Source organism: Chiloscyllium punctatum, chromosome 25 (genome assembly GCF_047496795.1).
Source record: "Chiloscyllium punctatum isolate Juve2018m chromosome 25, sChiPun1.3, whole genome shotgun sequence".
NCBI classification, from domain to species: domain Eukaryota; kingdom Metazoa; phylum Chordata; class Chondrichthyes; order Orectolobiformes; family Hemiscylliidae; genus Chiloscyllium; species Chiloscyllium punctatum.
This window is the reverse complement of record NC_092763.1, coordinates 47,708,038-47,723,640: the sequence shown is the minus strand read 5'-3', so window position 1 is coordinate 47,723,640 and position 15,603 is coordinate 47,708,038.

Genomic DNA, 15,603 nt, shown 5'->3' with positions numbered 1-15,603 from the left:
TTCCAACATTTTCAACTTACATTTCTTGTTTTCAACACCCACAGCGCTTTGCTTTTCTATTGGCTAATATCTTGAGTATATTTAAGATAGTCTTAGGCAACAATCAGCAGAGTTGCAAAAGGGAGGCCAATTCAGGTATTTGTGATTAGGGTTAAAAGAACCAGGTGACATCAGGTTGGACATGAAAGTGGAGACAATGCTATCTGCCTTCAGCTTTATTCCAGGTGAGTATACAGGGGAGAGGAAGCCCTCAAGGGGCTGCTGGATATGTAACCAAAATATTCAAAGAGGCAATTAATTCAGGACTTAACCTAGCATACTGGCTTTAAAAACTAAACCACAGTTTTCCCAAATATGGAATGGGGTCACTGAAGCAATAGCACAGCTGAGAGTGTATGTTCAAAGAAACTGTCACGCTGTGAAGCTTTCAGATAGTGAAAATGATTAACTGAAACCCTGTCCAGGTTGTGAGGCAGCTGCTCCTAACACATGGTCCCACCACATTATTTGTCAGGGTGAAACCAGTTCACCTGTCCAGAACGTTGGGAAGGAGACAGTGTGCTGGCATTGTTCCTGGACAAGTAATGTTGACCCAATGTTTTGGTGTTTTTGGCTTGAACATCATTACAGCAGATGATGAAAACTGAATCCAATAAAATTTGGATTCAAAAGTTGACCTAATGGCAACTATGTAACCATTGTGGAATGTTGTAAGAACTCATCCAGCTCACTATTGGCCTTAAGGAAATTTATCACCCTTACCTGGTCTGACCTAGATGTGACCCCAGCAATGTGGCTGACACTTTCCTGTTCCTGAAGAAGGGCTTACGCCCGAAACATCGATTCTCCTGCTCCTTGGATGCTGCCTGACCTGCTGCGTTTTTCCAGCAACACATTTTTCAGCTCTGTTCTGTGAAATGGCCTAGTAAGTGACTGAATTATTTCAAAACAAAACTCTAAAGAAAGGAATAATCTGGATGGATCACCCAACATCAACAAAGGAATTGAAAACCACAATAACAAATCCTGTAACGATCTCCTTACTAATATTTGGGGGTTAGTGCCAAAATTGGGAATGTTATCGCACAGACGAACCAAGCAATGGCCTGACATAGTCAAATTCATGACATTATACCTTTATAGACAATGTCACAGTGACCACTATCATCATGGATATATCCTGATTCACTGGCAGGACAAAGTCAAAAAGTGTAGTACTGGTAAAGCACTGTCGGTCAGGCAGCATCGAGGAGCAGCAGAGTCGAGGTTTCGAGCATAAGCTCTTCATCAGGAATTCCTGATGAAGGGCATATGCTCGAAACATTGATTTTCCTGCTCCTTGGATGATGCCTGACCTGCTGTGCTTTTCCAGCACCACTCTGATCTAGACTCAACAGAGATGGCAATGATATATAGTCAGGAAATAGCTTTTATTTCTATCCATTCAGTGCACATGGGCTTCAGTACCTAGTGCTGGGAGTCCTCAACATTAACTCTAGACCCTATGAAATCTCATGGTCTCAAGTCAAGCATGGACAAGAAACCTACTGCTGATCACGACTGATGCATCAGTGCTCCTCCATGATAAAGACTATTTGGAGGAAGTTCTGATGGTGTCCAGTACATAGAATGCGCACTGTGTGGAAATTTCAATGTCCATCACCAAAAATGAGTTGGAAACACCATAATTGAGTGAGCTGGTCAAATCCTAAAAGACTTGTTCCTATACTCAGACTATGGTAAGTAGTGAAGGAACTATCAAGAGAGTAAAATCTATTTGACCTAGTCCTCAGTAATCTACTAGTTTCAGATGCTTCCATCTATAGCAGTATTGATAGAAGTGCACAGCCTTTGTGTAGACAAACTCCTGTATTCACATTAAGGATATCGCTCCATCATGTTGTGTAGCACTACACCATGCTAAATAGACAATGTTTGAACAGATATCGCAACTTTAAGCTGGGCATCCCATGGCACTGAGGGTCATTAGCATTCACAGAATTATATTCAACCACAATCTATAACCGCTTGGTCCAGCACAAACCCCATTCTTATCATAAAGTTAGGAAATTAATCCTTGCTCAATGATAAATGCAGAAGGCAAGCCAGAGACAACACCAGATGCAGCTAAAATTTTGGTGTCAACCTAGTGAAGCTACAACATAAGTCTACTTGTAGGTCAAATTGCAGGTGCAGTATAGAATAGAAACCTCCACCTAATGGATCACATTCAGTTGTGAATGGTCATGGGTAATTAAATAGTTATTAGGAGGTGGAGACTCAACAAATATCCCCATCCTCATTGATGGAGGAGCCTAGCACATAATTGCAGAAGTCATGGCTAAAGTACTTGCATCCATCTTCAGACAAAATATTGAAGTGGATTATCCATCTTATAGGTCTCCCAAAGAGCTTAGCATCATAAACACCAGTCTTCACCAAATTTGATTCACTCCACCTTATATCAAGAGAAAGCTGAGGGCAACAGATACAGCAAAGGAAATGGACTCTGATAACATCTGAGCCGCAGTACTGTGCTTCAGAATTATCCTAGCCCCTAGTCAAATTGTTCTAGTAAGCTACAACATTGGGCAATTTTCCACATTTTCAGGTCTACACCAATGTGGTCCTGTCTTTGAAAAGCAGGATATATCCAACTCAACCAATTATCATTCTATCAGTATACTCTTGATTATCAACAAAGTGATGGAAGGAGTCATCAACAATGCTACCAAGTGGCACTTGTTCAGTCATAACCAGCTCAGTCGCATCAGTTTGAGTTCGGTAAGGCCCTTGTAATTGCCAACCAAGGACAAAAGAGATGAACTCCAGAGGTGAAGTGAAGTGACTGCCCTTGACATCAAGGAATCATTTGACAGAGTACAGAACCAAGGAGCCCACGCAAACTGGGGTTAGTGGGAATCAGGGAAAATTCTCTTCACTTCTTAATCCATATCATTTTAGCTGTAGGACTTCTCTGTAGGAGCTCCTCAGAGTATTGGCTTAGGTCCAACCATTTTCAGCAGCTTCATCAAAGATTTTTCCTTCACCATAAAGCCAGAAGTGGGATCGGTCACTGTTGATTTGCACAATGTTCAGCACCATTCACAACCATTCTTCAGTTACTGAAGTAGTCTATGTCCTCATGCAGCAGTACCCGAGCAAACTATGGGGTTGGATGGACAAGTTTCAGATAATATAAAACAAAGAACTTTGGATGCTGAAGATCTGAAACAAAAACATAAATTACTGGAGAAATACAGTTGGTCTAACAGATTTAACATTTTAAGTTCAGTGGATTTTCAGCAATGACCGATCAGATAACATTTGCACCACATAATTGCTCAACAATTACCATAGAATCTCTACAGTCCAGATAGAGGCCATTCAGATCATTAAGTACAAAGTACAACAACAAGATGCCTGAGAATATGAGAGTCAAGGGAATGAAAAGCTCTCCAGTATTTTTCTCCAAAAAGCATCCTGCCCAGACACATCCCATATTTCCTATGGCTAATCCAACTAGCCTGAATATTCCTGGATATTACAGGGCAATTTAGCACAGCCAATCCATCTAACCTACAGTCTTTGCATCTTTGTGTGTGTTATCTGACTGTGTCACTTCATTTCATAAACCAATAGGAATGGTTCAACTTTCCCTTACATTGTGTACTCCCCCTAGAAAGTATTCTGTTTCAAGACAATGCTGAGCTACTGTTTGAGGGCTGCTAACTGGTGTGCCCAATGAAAAGTATTCCACTTCCAGTGATCTACAAGTTGAAGAAAGAAGATGTAAAAGAATTTAAGTTAATCAGGCAGTCCTAGAAGAGATCAGAATTATGCTCATCCTACCAATCCAAGACAACAAATTGACACAGATACAATGTCCAAAACCATTCCCAGCAACTCCATCACAAAACCTAAATCTTTGGACTGTGGGAGGAAACCAGAACACCTAGTGAAGCCCACACAGACATGGGGAGAATGTGCAAAACCCACACAGACCATCAGCTAAGGCTGGAATTGAGCTTGAGTCTCCAACACTGTGAGGCAGCAGTGCGAACCATAGTGCCACCATCTCCAGCAAGACTGAACTTAAATCTTCTCCTTGATGTTTAATGGTGCCATTGATCACTGAATCACCTGCTATCAATATTCTAATGTTATAATTGACTAACAACTGGCCATATAAAAACTGGTCAGAGGGTAGTAATTCTGCAGCGAATAACTCATCTTCTTTCTCACAGACATATATCCATCATTTACAAAGAACAAGTCAGGAGTGTGATAGAATTACTCCCCACTTGTCCGATAAGTGTAGCTCCAACAACACTCAAAAAGCTTGATTGATCTCATCGAGGTCAAAGGTGTTGGTTGGTATTGGCTTGATTGGTATTCCATTTCTCATCTTCAATATTCATTCTCTTCACTACAATGCACAGTGATAGCACAATGGGCCATCTACAAAATGCACTGCAGTAACTCACCATGATAGCATCTTTGAAACCCATAATTTCTGCTATGCAGAAAGACAAGGGAGATTCATGGAGCCACCACCTCCTGCAAATTTCCCTCCAAACTGCTCATCATCCTGACTTGGAACTACATTGCAGTTTCTTCACCATTACATGGTCAAAATTAAGAAAATTTCTTCCTTATAGCACTATAGTTGCACTTACAAAGAGAGCTTAGGTGATTTGCCTTATAAAAGAATATGCAGTCCAAAGTTTTGATATTATGGTTCTTTGTGGAACCTTGCAATAAGTGTGCAACATAAAAGTTGTGAACTGTAATGCCATTTCCCCACACAGTGAGAGCTTTGCATGCTGTGAACTTTGCAGCAATTAATATAAGTTGCTTCCTAACAATAGTATTCAGACTTTGTGATGGAGTTGCTGGGAATGGATTTGAACATTGTATCGGTGTCAATTTGTTGTCTTGGATTGGTAGGATGAGCATAATTCTGATCTCTTCTAGGACTGCCTGATTAACTTAAATTCTTTTACATCTTCTTTCTTCAACTTGTAGATCACTGGAAGTGGAATACTTTTCATTGGGCACACCAGTTAGCAGCCCTCAAACAGTAGCTCAGCATTGTCTTGAAACAGAATACTTTTTAGGGGGAATACACAATGTAAGGGAAAGTTGAACCATTCCTATTGGTTTATGAAATGAAATGACACAGTCAGATAACACACACAAAGATGCAAAGACTGTAGGAATATCTCATGAATTCAATTTTTGAACTCAGCAGCAGGCTCAGATCTTGCTAACTTTGCATTACGTTGTCTCCCATTGGTCTGTCAGTTCATAATTCTTTTTCTCATGTCCTGTACCAAACTTTAGCTGCAGTTTCATGAGCCGGTCATTCCACAGACTTCCTGCCTCTATAGTGTCAGGAGCTGAATTAATTTATATGGCAATCATTCAGCAGTGCAAATGGTGGCTTAAAGACAATAAGATAGCGCATTTTATCGACTAGAATGGTGATGTCACACAAAGAACAGGCTACAATATCTACAACTCCAATTGTGCCAGCCATTGAGGATCTTGAGTGTCCAGCCTAGCTTGGACATGTTCCAAAATGTTTTTCACAGCAGATTCTGGGAAAGCTGCCCAATACAAAATTATGTTTTTAGCACAAAGTGGTTCTACTTAGTAGAACATTTTCTGCTACAGTTTTTAACAGTAAAGGCTTCCTTAGAATAAGAGTATAATTTTGTTTCCAGTGCTTCAAGTGAATTCCAGGAAATAATCGGTGCTGCATGCAATCACATTTGAGTGGTGTTTGTTTAACCAAATATTTTCACCTTGATGACTGGGTTGTAGAAATTGTCTTTTTTTTCCCACTAAGCCATCAATAAGAAAGTAATAGAAGAAGTAATCAATAGCAACATTAAGTACCATTTCTTATCAATAATGTGCTTCCTGCTGCCTTTGCATGTCCTACCAGAACCACTCAGCTCATGACTTATCAACCTCTTGATCCAGATCTAAGAGTTGAATGTCAGAGACGTGAGGGCAGCCACCTTTGGCACAATGACTGCGGTGGAATGAATATGACACTGAGGGATACTTACAAATCCCAGCTCAATATGCAACTCTGTAATAGTGGGAGCAACACCAGACACATAAGAAGATTGTTGTGTTTTTTGAATATTCATTAATCATCTTAGCCACATAAAATTACTAATCATCTTTCTTTGCGTCATTTAATCCTGTTCGGTCATGAGGTCCAGCCCACACACATCACCTCTAATAATTGTACAATGAATATGGGAGATTGTTGGGTTTTGTTTGCCATATAATAAATAACATTCATTCCACCTAAATACAGGAAATGACCACCTTAATGAAAAAGTTCTCAGAAATTTCTCTCACATCTTCAACAGCACTACTATCACTGAGTTGCTTTTTACCAATATCATTGTGGTCATCGCTGACCAGATACTTAATTGGGCCAATCAGCATGGTGGCTCAGTGGTCAGCACCGTTGCTTTACAGCACCAGGGATCCAGGTTCGATTCTAGCCTCTGGCAACTGTCTGTATGGAGTTTGCCTATTCTCCCCATGGCTGTGTGGTTTTTCTTGGGGTGCTTAGGTTTCCTCCCACAGTCCAAATATGTGCAGGTTAGGTAAATTGACCATGCTAAATTGCCTCTAGTATTCAAGAATGTGCATTAGTCATGGGAAATGTAGAAGAATGGGTCTGGTTTGGGTACTATTTGGAGGGTCAGTGTGGATTTGTTGGGCCAAATGGCCTGTTTCCACACATTCAGGATTCAATATCAACAACATGAATACAAGAGCAAAAGATTTTATGCAATAAATGATTCACTTTCTGATCCCTCACAACCTCTCCAACATCAAGTCAGGAGGCTGAATAACATGTGCACACCGAGTTCAAATCCTTGCCCAGTATCTCTGCCACTGAACTCAGTATTTACTATCTAACATTGATCCACTATGGTTGCAGTGTTTTATATAGAAATAGAATCCCCACAATGCGGAAACAGGCCCTCAGCCCAACAAGTCCACACTGACCCTCCAAATAGTAACCTACCCAGACCCATTCTCTCTACCCTATTAACCTATATTTACCCTGATTAATGCAGCTCACCTATACATCCCTGAACACTACATAGTTCCAGAATGCTCTCCAAACCTACTTACACAATATCCCTCTGTCAATAATCTGTATACTCAGAGAACCAAGAGATGCAAAATCATGGATATGACAAAGACTGCAATCAAAGATTATGATGTAAGGAAGAGCAAAAGAGAGAGCTTTGAAAGAAAACTCATCATGATTTCAGCAATGTTAGTCATAAACCTGTAAATCTGTATATGGTTCCTTAATATGTCATAACCTAGTCATTCTTTAAACTAACAAAAGCTCAGTAATCTCTCCTCGCTAGACTAACTAAGCATACAGAATAAATTGTAATGTTTTATTAATGAGTTGAGCAAATTATTAAATTTTTGCCTGTTACTAGAATTTAGTACATGGACAGAAAAAAAGTTAATCAAAAGGTTGAATAGAATGCTGTCCAGTTTTGAAGATTGTTGTATGGGAAGGGAATAAATTTTGTTTCAGTTACACAATACCTTGGTCAGATCCCATCAAATGGTAATTTGTTCAGTTTTGGCACCTCACCTCAGGAAGGATATATTAGCCTTGGAAGGGATGTAGTACAGATTCACCAGAATGTTAGAGGAAATTAATAAGTTAAGTTATGAAGAAACATTTAATTTTGTACTCCAGCTTTTGAAAAAAAATTGTCAATCCTGCAAGTTCCATAAAAAGTGAGATTTTTACATAACTTAGTATTTCATTTGAATTTCTTTCTATTTTAATTCAAATTTAGTTTGATCTAGACACTACCCGCATCCAATAAAACAGACACAGCATGTCATTATGTCTGTTTTTGCAGCTAGTTTCTCCTGAAACATTCACCAGCCTATCACCATAGGGGTGCTATCAATCCACATCAAGCATGGCTGGATAGAAGCCGCCCCTCTCTCTCTTGCTGCCTGCCACAGCAGATTGGAAGGAATTACAGATCAATAGTCCATGTGATTAACTGCATATAAATGCTTCTTCCGTGACCAAAAAGTGCTGAAACAGGGCTCAGATTTGGAACTCCTGGCTCAGGAGTTTAGTTTTAAGGTAAAGGGTGGCAGGATAAAGGGGATATGAGGAATTTATTTTCACCCAAAGTGTAGTGAACTCTGGAACTCACTACCTATAATGTTGGTACATGCAGAAACCCTCTTATCATTTAAGCAGTATTTAATTGCACGCTTGTGATGGTACGGCAAACAAGGCTTTGGGCCAAGCGCTGGAAAATGGGATTAGAATAGATTTGTTCTTCATTTTGACCTGAGGGACCGAAGGGTCTTTTTTGTGCTGTAGACCTCCAAAACTCGATGACAAAGACCTGCCCACTGTATCACAAGGCCAGCTTTATCACTGGCAATGCTTTATTGTATTAAGATGTCATGACTGCATAGAGTTCTTTGCCATACAGTGATGTGATGTTTGTGTGAGGTATAAAATAAACCAGACATTGCTTATCATTTAAACATTTAGCATTCAACTCAACAAAACTATTAGTTTGTTTGTAATTTCTTTGTATCTATATTTCAGACTTCCCAGGCAACCTCCTGTTATCTCATATAAGAGTAATTCATCTTGGAATTCTGTCAAGCTGATCAAAGATGCTGAGCTAAAAATGAATGTATAAAGAGTGCTGTTTTCTTGTAAAAACAGTTAAACAAGTGCATCCAGTGAAGCTGGGTTTCATTTCCATTTGTTTATGACCAAAGGAAACCCAAGAGAATAGACTTCCTCACAAGGTGTATAATGAAAATCTAAATGGTTATTTCGATTGATTTCAGAAAGTTGTTTAACTAAATCAAAACAACTGCTGGTGTCCTTGAGTCTTAATGCAGAGCAGTGAGTGGCTGAATGTAACTTTATGCATCATGATTTCAGATAGGCAGTTTGCACAGACCTTCCCCATAGGCAAGCTAAGAGAGTTGGCCTGAAATGTACAGCCAAACTGCCAAATAGCCTGAGGAATGGAACTTCATGAGGTCCATGTGTTTGTTCTTTTTTATTTCAATGAGTTCATGAATACAGTCCATAGATTGTTGAGAGACAATGTTCATACAGTGAATGAAACTGGCATTGGAATGTACAAAATGCAAAGTTATAGGGGCATTTCTTGCCGACAGGCTAATGAACATCATCAACAGGAACATTAATAATTATGATCAATGCTGTATGTGCAGTGAAATTGTTTAAACATTCCAGTAATTTCATTGTTATAAAGTGTTCCCTTTTACCAGCATCCCCACTTCTCAGAAGGGGCATATTTCATTTAAAAATAGTTTGTATTTCCAATGGCATTGACTGTCCTGTGATGAGTCCCAGAACGTGATATATCTAATTTCCTTATGACTCCCTTAAACTTGGACATTGCAATGGGAGGCTGCAGAGAATATGGTAATAATATACTCACTATATTCGTGCTCAATTTCTCATGCTAAGACCTTAAATACACAGACAACATCACAATTCACTCACAATTGGCAGTTAGTTCATTTGGCGCAACCCCATCTCCAGCTCCAAGAATCAATTAATTTGATTTTCTTATTTCCTCCTTTCCTCTCCTTAAGGCACTGACTCTTAATAGCAAGGGATTCAACGGATTAATGGCTATCTCCATTAGTTATTCTTCACGTGTGTCTCAACAAGCCATTCAATTGTGGGGGGACCACAACCGAGACCAATCTGGTTCTCGCACACAAGAACTTTCTGTGTAATATTCACTTGATAATGATAAAGAACAGGAACCCCCAGCTGATATTCTCTTCCCGATACTATGGACACTGAGGCCAGTTGAAAGTCCACTACATCTGCTCCAGCTGAGAACATAGAAAGTGGCAAACAAACCTAAAGCCCCCAAGCTTGTGCGGTCAGTCCCACATTACGCTATACATTTACCTGTTAATGTATCAGAAGAGTTAGTATTTATCATAATTGAAATTGAGGAGATTTTAACTCTTGCCAGATGAAACATGAATTGATCTGCTCAGCTGAGTCCCATTGCTGAGTTGGCAGACAGCAGGAAGCAGCCAATACAATGTCATTGTAGTAGTTGACATTTTTATGAATTAGAGCTGACAGTCACTATAATCCTTATCATGCCTCAAATGTTTGTGAACTGTTTCAAATGATCAGATATATTTTGTAGCTCATTCATTCCAGCAAATTGAACAAAATGATGACATATAAAAAGACATAGCATGAGAAATCACCAAACACAGCCCCACTTATAGAGGTATCAAGGCTTTGCATCGCTTAAGCAGGGTGCCCACACTGTATGGCATTCTATCACGATAAAGGGTGCTCCACCTTGACAAACTAGCTGGTGTAATGCCAAGATCCCAAATTTGAAGAATAAGCATTTAAACATTTATTCTATGTTAGTTCCATAAGAATAAAACAAGCTTGGACATACAAGTTGGGCCCTGCGGGATAATGATTGCAGGTCAGAGGAGTTTAAAAAATGTTTTTAGAACATAGAACATAGAAGAATACAGCGCAGTACAGGCCCTTCGGCCCTCGATGTTGCGCCAATCAAAGCCCACCTAACCTACACTAACCCACTATCCTCCATATACCTATCCAATGCCCGCTTAAATACCCATGAGGAGGGAGAGTCCACCACTGCTACTGACAGGGCATTCCATGAACTCATGACTCGCTGAGTAAAGAATCTACCCCTAACATCAGTCCTATATCTACCACCCCTTAATTTAAAGCTATGCCCCCTTGTTATAGCTGACTCCATACGTGGAAAAAGGTTCTCACTGTCAACCCTATCTAACCCCCTAATCATCTTGTACACCTCTATCAAGTCATCCCTAAACCTTCTTTTCTCCAATGAAAACAACCCCAAGTGCCTCAGCCTTTCCTCATAGGATCTTCCTATCATACCAGGCAACATCCTGGTAAACTTCCTCTGCACCCGTTCCAGTGCCTCCACATCCTTCCTATAGTATGGCGACCAAAACTGCACACAATATTCCAGATGCGGCCGCACCAGAGTCTTATACAACTGCAGCATGACCTCAGGACTCCGGAACTCAATTCCTCTACCAATAAAAGCCAGTACGCCATATGCCTTCTTCACTGCACTATTTACCTGGGTGGCAACTTTCAGAGATCTGTGTACATGGACACCAAGATCCCTCTGCTCTTCCACACTACCAAGTATCTGACCATTAGCCCAATACCCCATCTTTTTGTTACTCTTACCAAAGTGAATCACCTCACACTTAGCTACATTGAACTCCATTTGCCACCTTTCTGCCCAGCTCTGCAGCTTCTCTATATCCCGCTGTAACCTGCCACATCCTTCCTCACTGTCTACAACGCCTCCGACTTTCGTATCATCTGCAAACTTGCTCACCCAACCTTCTAACCCTTCCTCCAGGTCATTTATAAAAATGACAAACAGCAATGGTCCCAAAACAGATCCTTGCGGAACACCGCTAGTGACGGCACTCCAAGATGAACCTTTGTCATCAACTACTACCCTCTGTCTTCTTCCAGCCAGCCAATTCCTAATCCAAACCTCCAACTCACCCTCAATGCCATATCTCTGTATTTTCTGCAGTAGCCTACCATGGGGGACCTTATCAAACGCCTTACTAAAATCCATATATACCACATCTACCGCTTTCCCCTCATCTACCTCCTTAGTCACCTTCTCAAAGAATTCAATAAGGTTTGTGAGGCACGACCTGCCCTTCACAAAACCATGCTGACTATCCTTGATCACATTATTCTTATCCAGATGTGCATAAATCCTATCCCTTACAATTCTCTCCAAGACTTTGCCCACAACAGAAGTGAGACTCACTGGCCTATAGTTACTAGGATTATCCCTACTCTCCTTCTTGAACAAGGGAACCACGTTTGCTAGCCTCCAGTCCTCTGGCACTACTCCTGTAGACAAAGAGAACACAAAAATCAAGGCCAATGGCTCTGCAATCTCCTCCCTTGCTTCCCAGAGAATCCTAGGATAAATGCCATCAGGCCCAGGGGACTTATCTATTTTCACCCTTGCCAGAATTTCCAACACCTCTTCTCTACATGTCTCAAAGCCATCCATCCTTATTTGTGCCTCAGTATTCATATCGACAACAATGTCCTGTTCCTGAGTGAATACTGACAAAAAGTATTCATTCAGTGCCTTCCCAATCTCTTCAGCCTCCACACACAACTTCCCATTACTATCCTTGATTGGACCTATTCCTACCCTAGTCATTCTTTGTTTTCTTTGTTCTTTTATGGGATGTGGGTATTGACAATTAGGACTGCATTTATTGCCCATCAGTAATTGTCCCTGAGAAGGAGGTGATTTATTTTATTTAGTGAATGCAAACCTCTGGAGCAAAATACCAGTTTCCTAATTTGTTGAATGCAAGACAATGAGTGAGCCATGTAATTTACATAGGGGGCACTCCTAGATAATATACAATATTATCTGTGTCCATTCAGAAGTGCATTAGAGGTTTGTACTGAGGCCTTAGTAATGGAGTTAGCTACACAGAGGCCTTGGTTTGTCCTGAACCTGTTTGACAAGGATCACTCTCACCAAGGAAATTCAAAGTCTTCCATTCAACAGATAGATTTTGTCCCAAGCAATTTAGTAGCAATTTACTGTGTTTTCCATTTCTTAATCCAAAGGATGTCCTTCTTTCTCATGAAGGTTGCTCCAAATGAGGCATGAGGGTAGAATGCAGACAGTGTTGGTTAAATACATCATCTTTGAGTGGGTAAGTGAGATGTGGCATGAATGGTTTCAACTTCAGATGAGTTGGGGACTGGTGTTTGTGAGGATAGTAAGGAAGGGAGGGGTACTGAGTGAAATGCTTTAGTTATGATGCATATTGTGCATTTACCTGTGTGGCACCAAGATTGTGTGTGTGTTGATCTATACCACACGGTTACACAATACTCAGCTGCAGAGTATGCTAGGGCAATGCTGAAAGGTCTGAAGTGTTGTGGCAGCAGGATCCCGTGGAGATCCAACAAATCTGATTAATAGGTTGTTTCTCGAATTAGCATTTGGTACTGTTTCCTTCAGGTGCTTCTGGAAAGATAAAGTGCTGGCTGGTTGCTCCAAAATCTGTTGGAATGGAATCATACTTTAGTTTCTGACCATCCATGTAGATACACATTCTTGTTTGGCACTAGCATTGCAAAGGTATACTGCACTCAATATGGATTTAGGGGAATGTGAAACATCATGTACTTTAGCAGTCCAGTAATATTGTAATGACTCCATCACAGGCCTGATCTAGATTGTAGAAGGATTGACCTGGAGTGGAACAACTAATGTCATCGCTCTAAATAACTTGGTTGTTAGTAAATAATTTGTATACATGTTGAATGGAGTTGGAGTAGTCCATTTGCCAGTTTTCTCTCTTGTTGAAGGTAAAGTCTAAATCAGTTTGGGGAGTGCACCGAATTTTCTTGATCCAGGATGCAAGTACTCTGGACAAACTTTGGGATCATTGAGTCAGTGTTCACATGACGTTCTTCTGTAAGTACTCAGGCACCTGAGGGGAAGAAAATGATCCGATGAGCTGATTGACTTTCGAGAGGACGTTAAAGTGCTTTGAAACAATGCCCTTGAGAAATCCTAGTCACCTCAGAACCACCAGTCTACATATTGTGTAATCTCAATTTATAGCAACAGATCATTGTCTCTGATTCTTAGAACCTAATGGCAAGGGCCAATCAGCTACAAAGCAAAGCATCATCAGATTGCCAACCAACACTCCATCAACATCATTTGCTTGCAAAAGACATATTGGCACTGAAGAAATAGGCCATTATTATATCAAAGGCTTTGACCTGCTATTCTACTCTCATCATGCTGAACATGGGGGTGTTGCCAATATTCATCATGGCAGTGTCAGTTCTGATGCCCTATCATTACCACATTCAGTGACACAATTCATATTGGCAATTTTCATGTTGCAAACAGGTGCTAACTGAGAAAAGCAAGTCATGGTTATGGTGCCTCTTCATAGGATCATAGAATCCCACGAGACTGGAAGCAGGCCATTCAGCCCACATCAACAGTCCAAAAAGGATTCCATCCAGACCCAACCTCCACCCTATACCATTAGCTCTGCATTTCTAATGGCTAATCCACATAGCCTGCACATCCCTGGACACAAGGGGCAATTTAGCACAGCCAATCAACCAAACTTGCACATCTTTGGATTATGGGAGGAAACTAGAACACCCGAAGCAAACCCACACAAACACGGAGAGATTGTGCAATGTTTCAGGCGACTGACAGTGTGGATTTTGCACATTCTGTCTGCGTGGGTTTCCTCTGGGTGCTCCGGTTTCCTCCCACAGTCCAAAGATGTGCAGGTCAGGTGAATTGGCTATGCTAAATTGCCCGTAGTGTTAGGTGAAGGGGTAAATGTATGGATGGGTTGCGCTTCAGTGGGTTGGTGTGGACTTGTTGGGCTGAGGGCCTGTTTCCACACTGTAAGTAATCTAATCTATACACAGGCAATTGTATAAGGGTGGAATAAAACTGCATCCATGGTGCTGTTGGGCAGCAGTGCTAACCACTCAGCCACTAAGCCATTGGAGGTGGTTCTTTCCAAATACCTGTGGCAGGAACATCATTTTCCAGCCTAAGTCCAGATGTTGATTAGGTCTTGCTGTATATGCCGCATTCCACAGAGACCATTTCCTCCTTGTTAGGTCTATGCCTCCCCCCCCTCACTAACCCACCCTCCCTCATCGCAAGAGGTGTAAAACCTGCGCCAACACCTCCCCCTCCCCTCCATACAACACCCCAAAGGATCCTTCAAATCTCAACAGAGATTTTCCTTCATGTCCAAAAACCTAACCGATTGTGTCCATTGCTCTTAATACTGTCTCCTGTACGCTGGGGACACAGGATGCCAACTTGTGGAATGTTTCAGAGAACATCTCTGGGACACACACACACTAAACAACCCCACCTCCCTGTGGCTGAACACTTAAACTCCCCCTCCCATTCTGCCAAGTACATGCAAGTCCTGGGCCTCCTCCACCGCCAAATTCTAGACACCCGACGCCTGGAGGAAGAATGCCTCATCTTCCGCCTTGACACCTTCCCACCACAAGGGATCAATGTCAATTTTACTAGTTTCCTCATCTCCCCTTCCCCAACTTTATCCCAGATCCAACCCTCCAACTCAGCACTGCCTTCTTGAATTGTTCTACCTGTCCATCTACCTTCCCACCTTCTGCTATCTGCTACCTTACCCCCAGCCTCACCCCCCTCCCATTTATCTCTCAGCCCCCTTGGGCTCCCTCATGTTCCTGATGAAGAGCCTATGCTCGCAATGTCAACTCTTCTGCTCCTTGGATGCTGCCTGACCAGCTGTGCTTTTCCAGCAGCACACCTTTTGACCCTGATCTCCAGCATCTGCAGTCCTCACTTTCTCCTGCATATATACACAGATGTGTTTCAGTATCTGAGGAGTCTGATAGTACTGAATATTGCG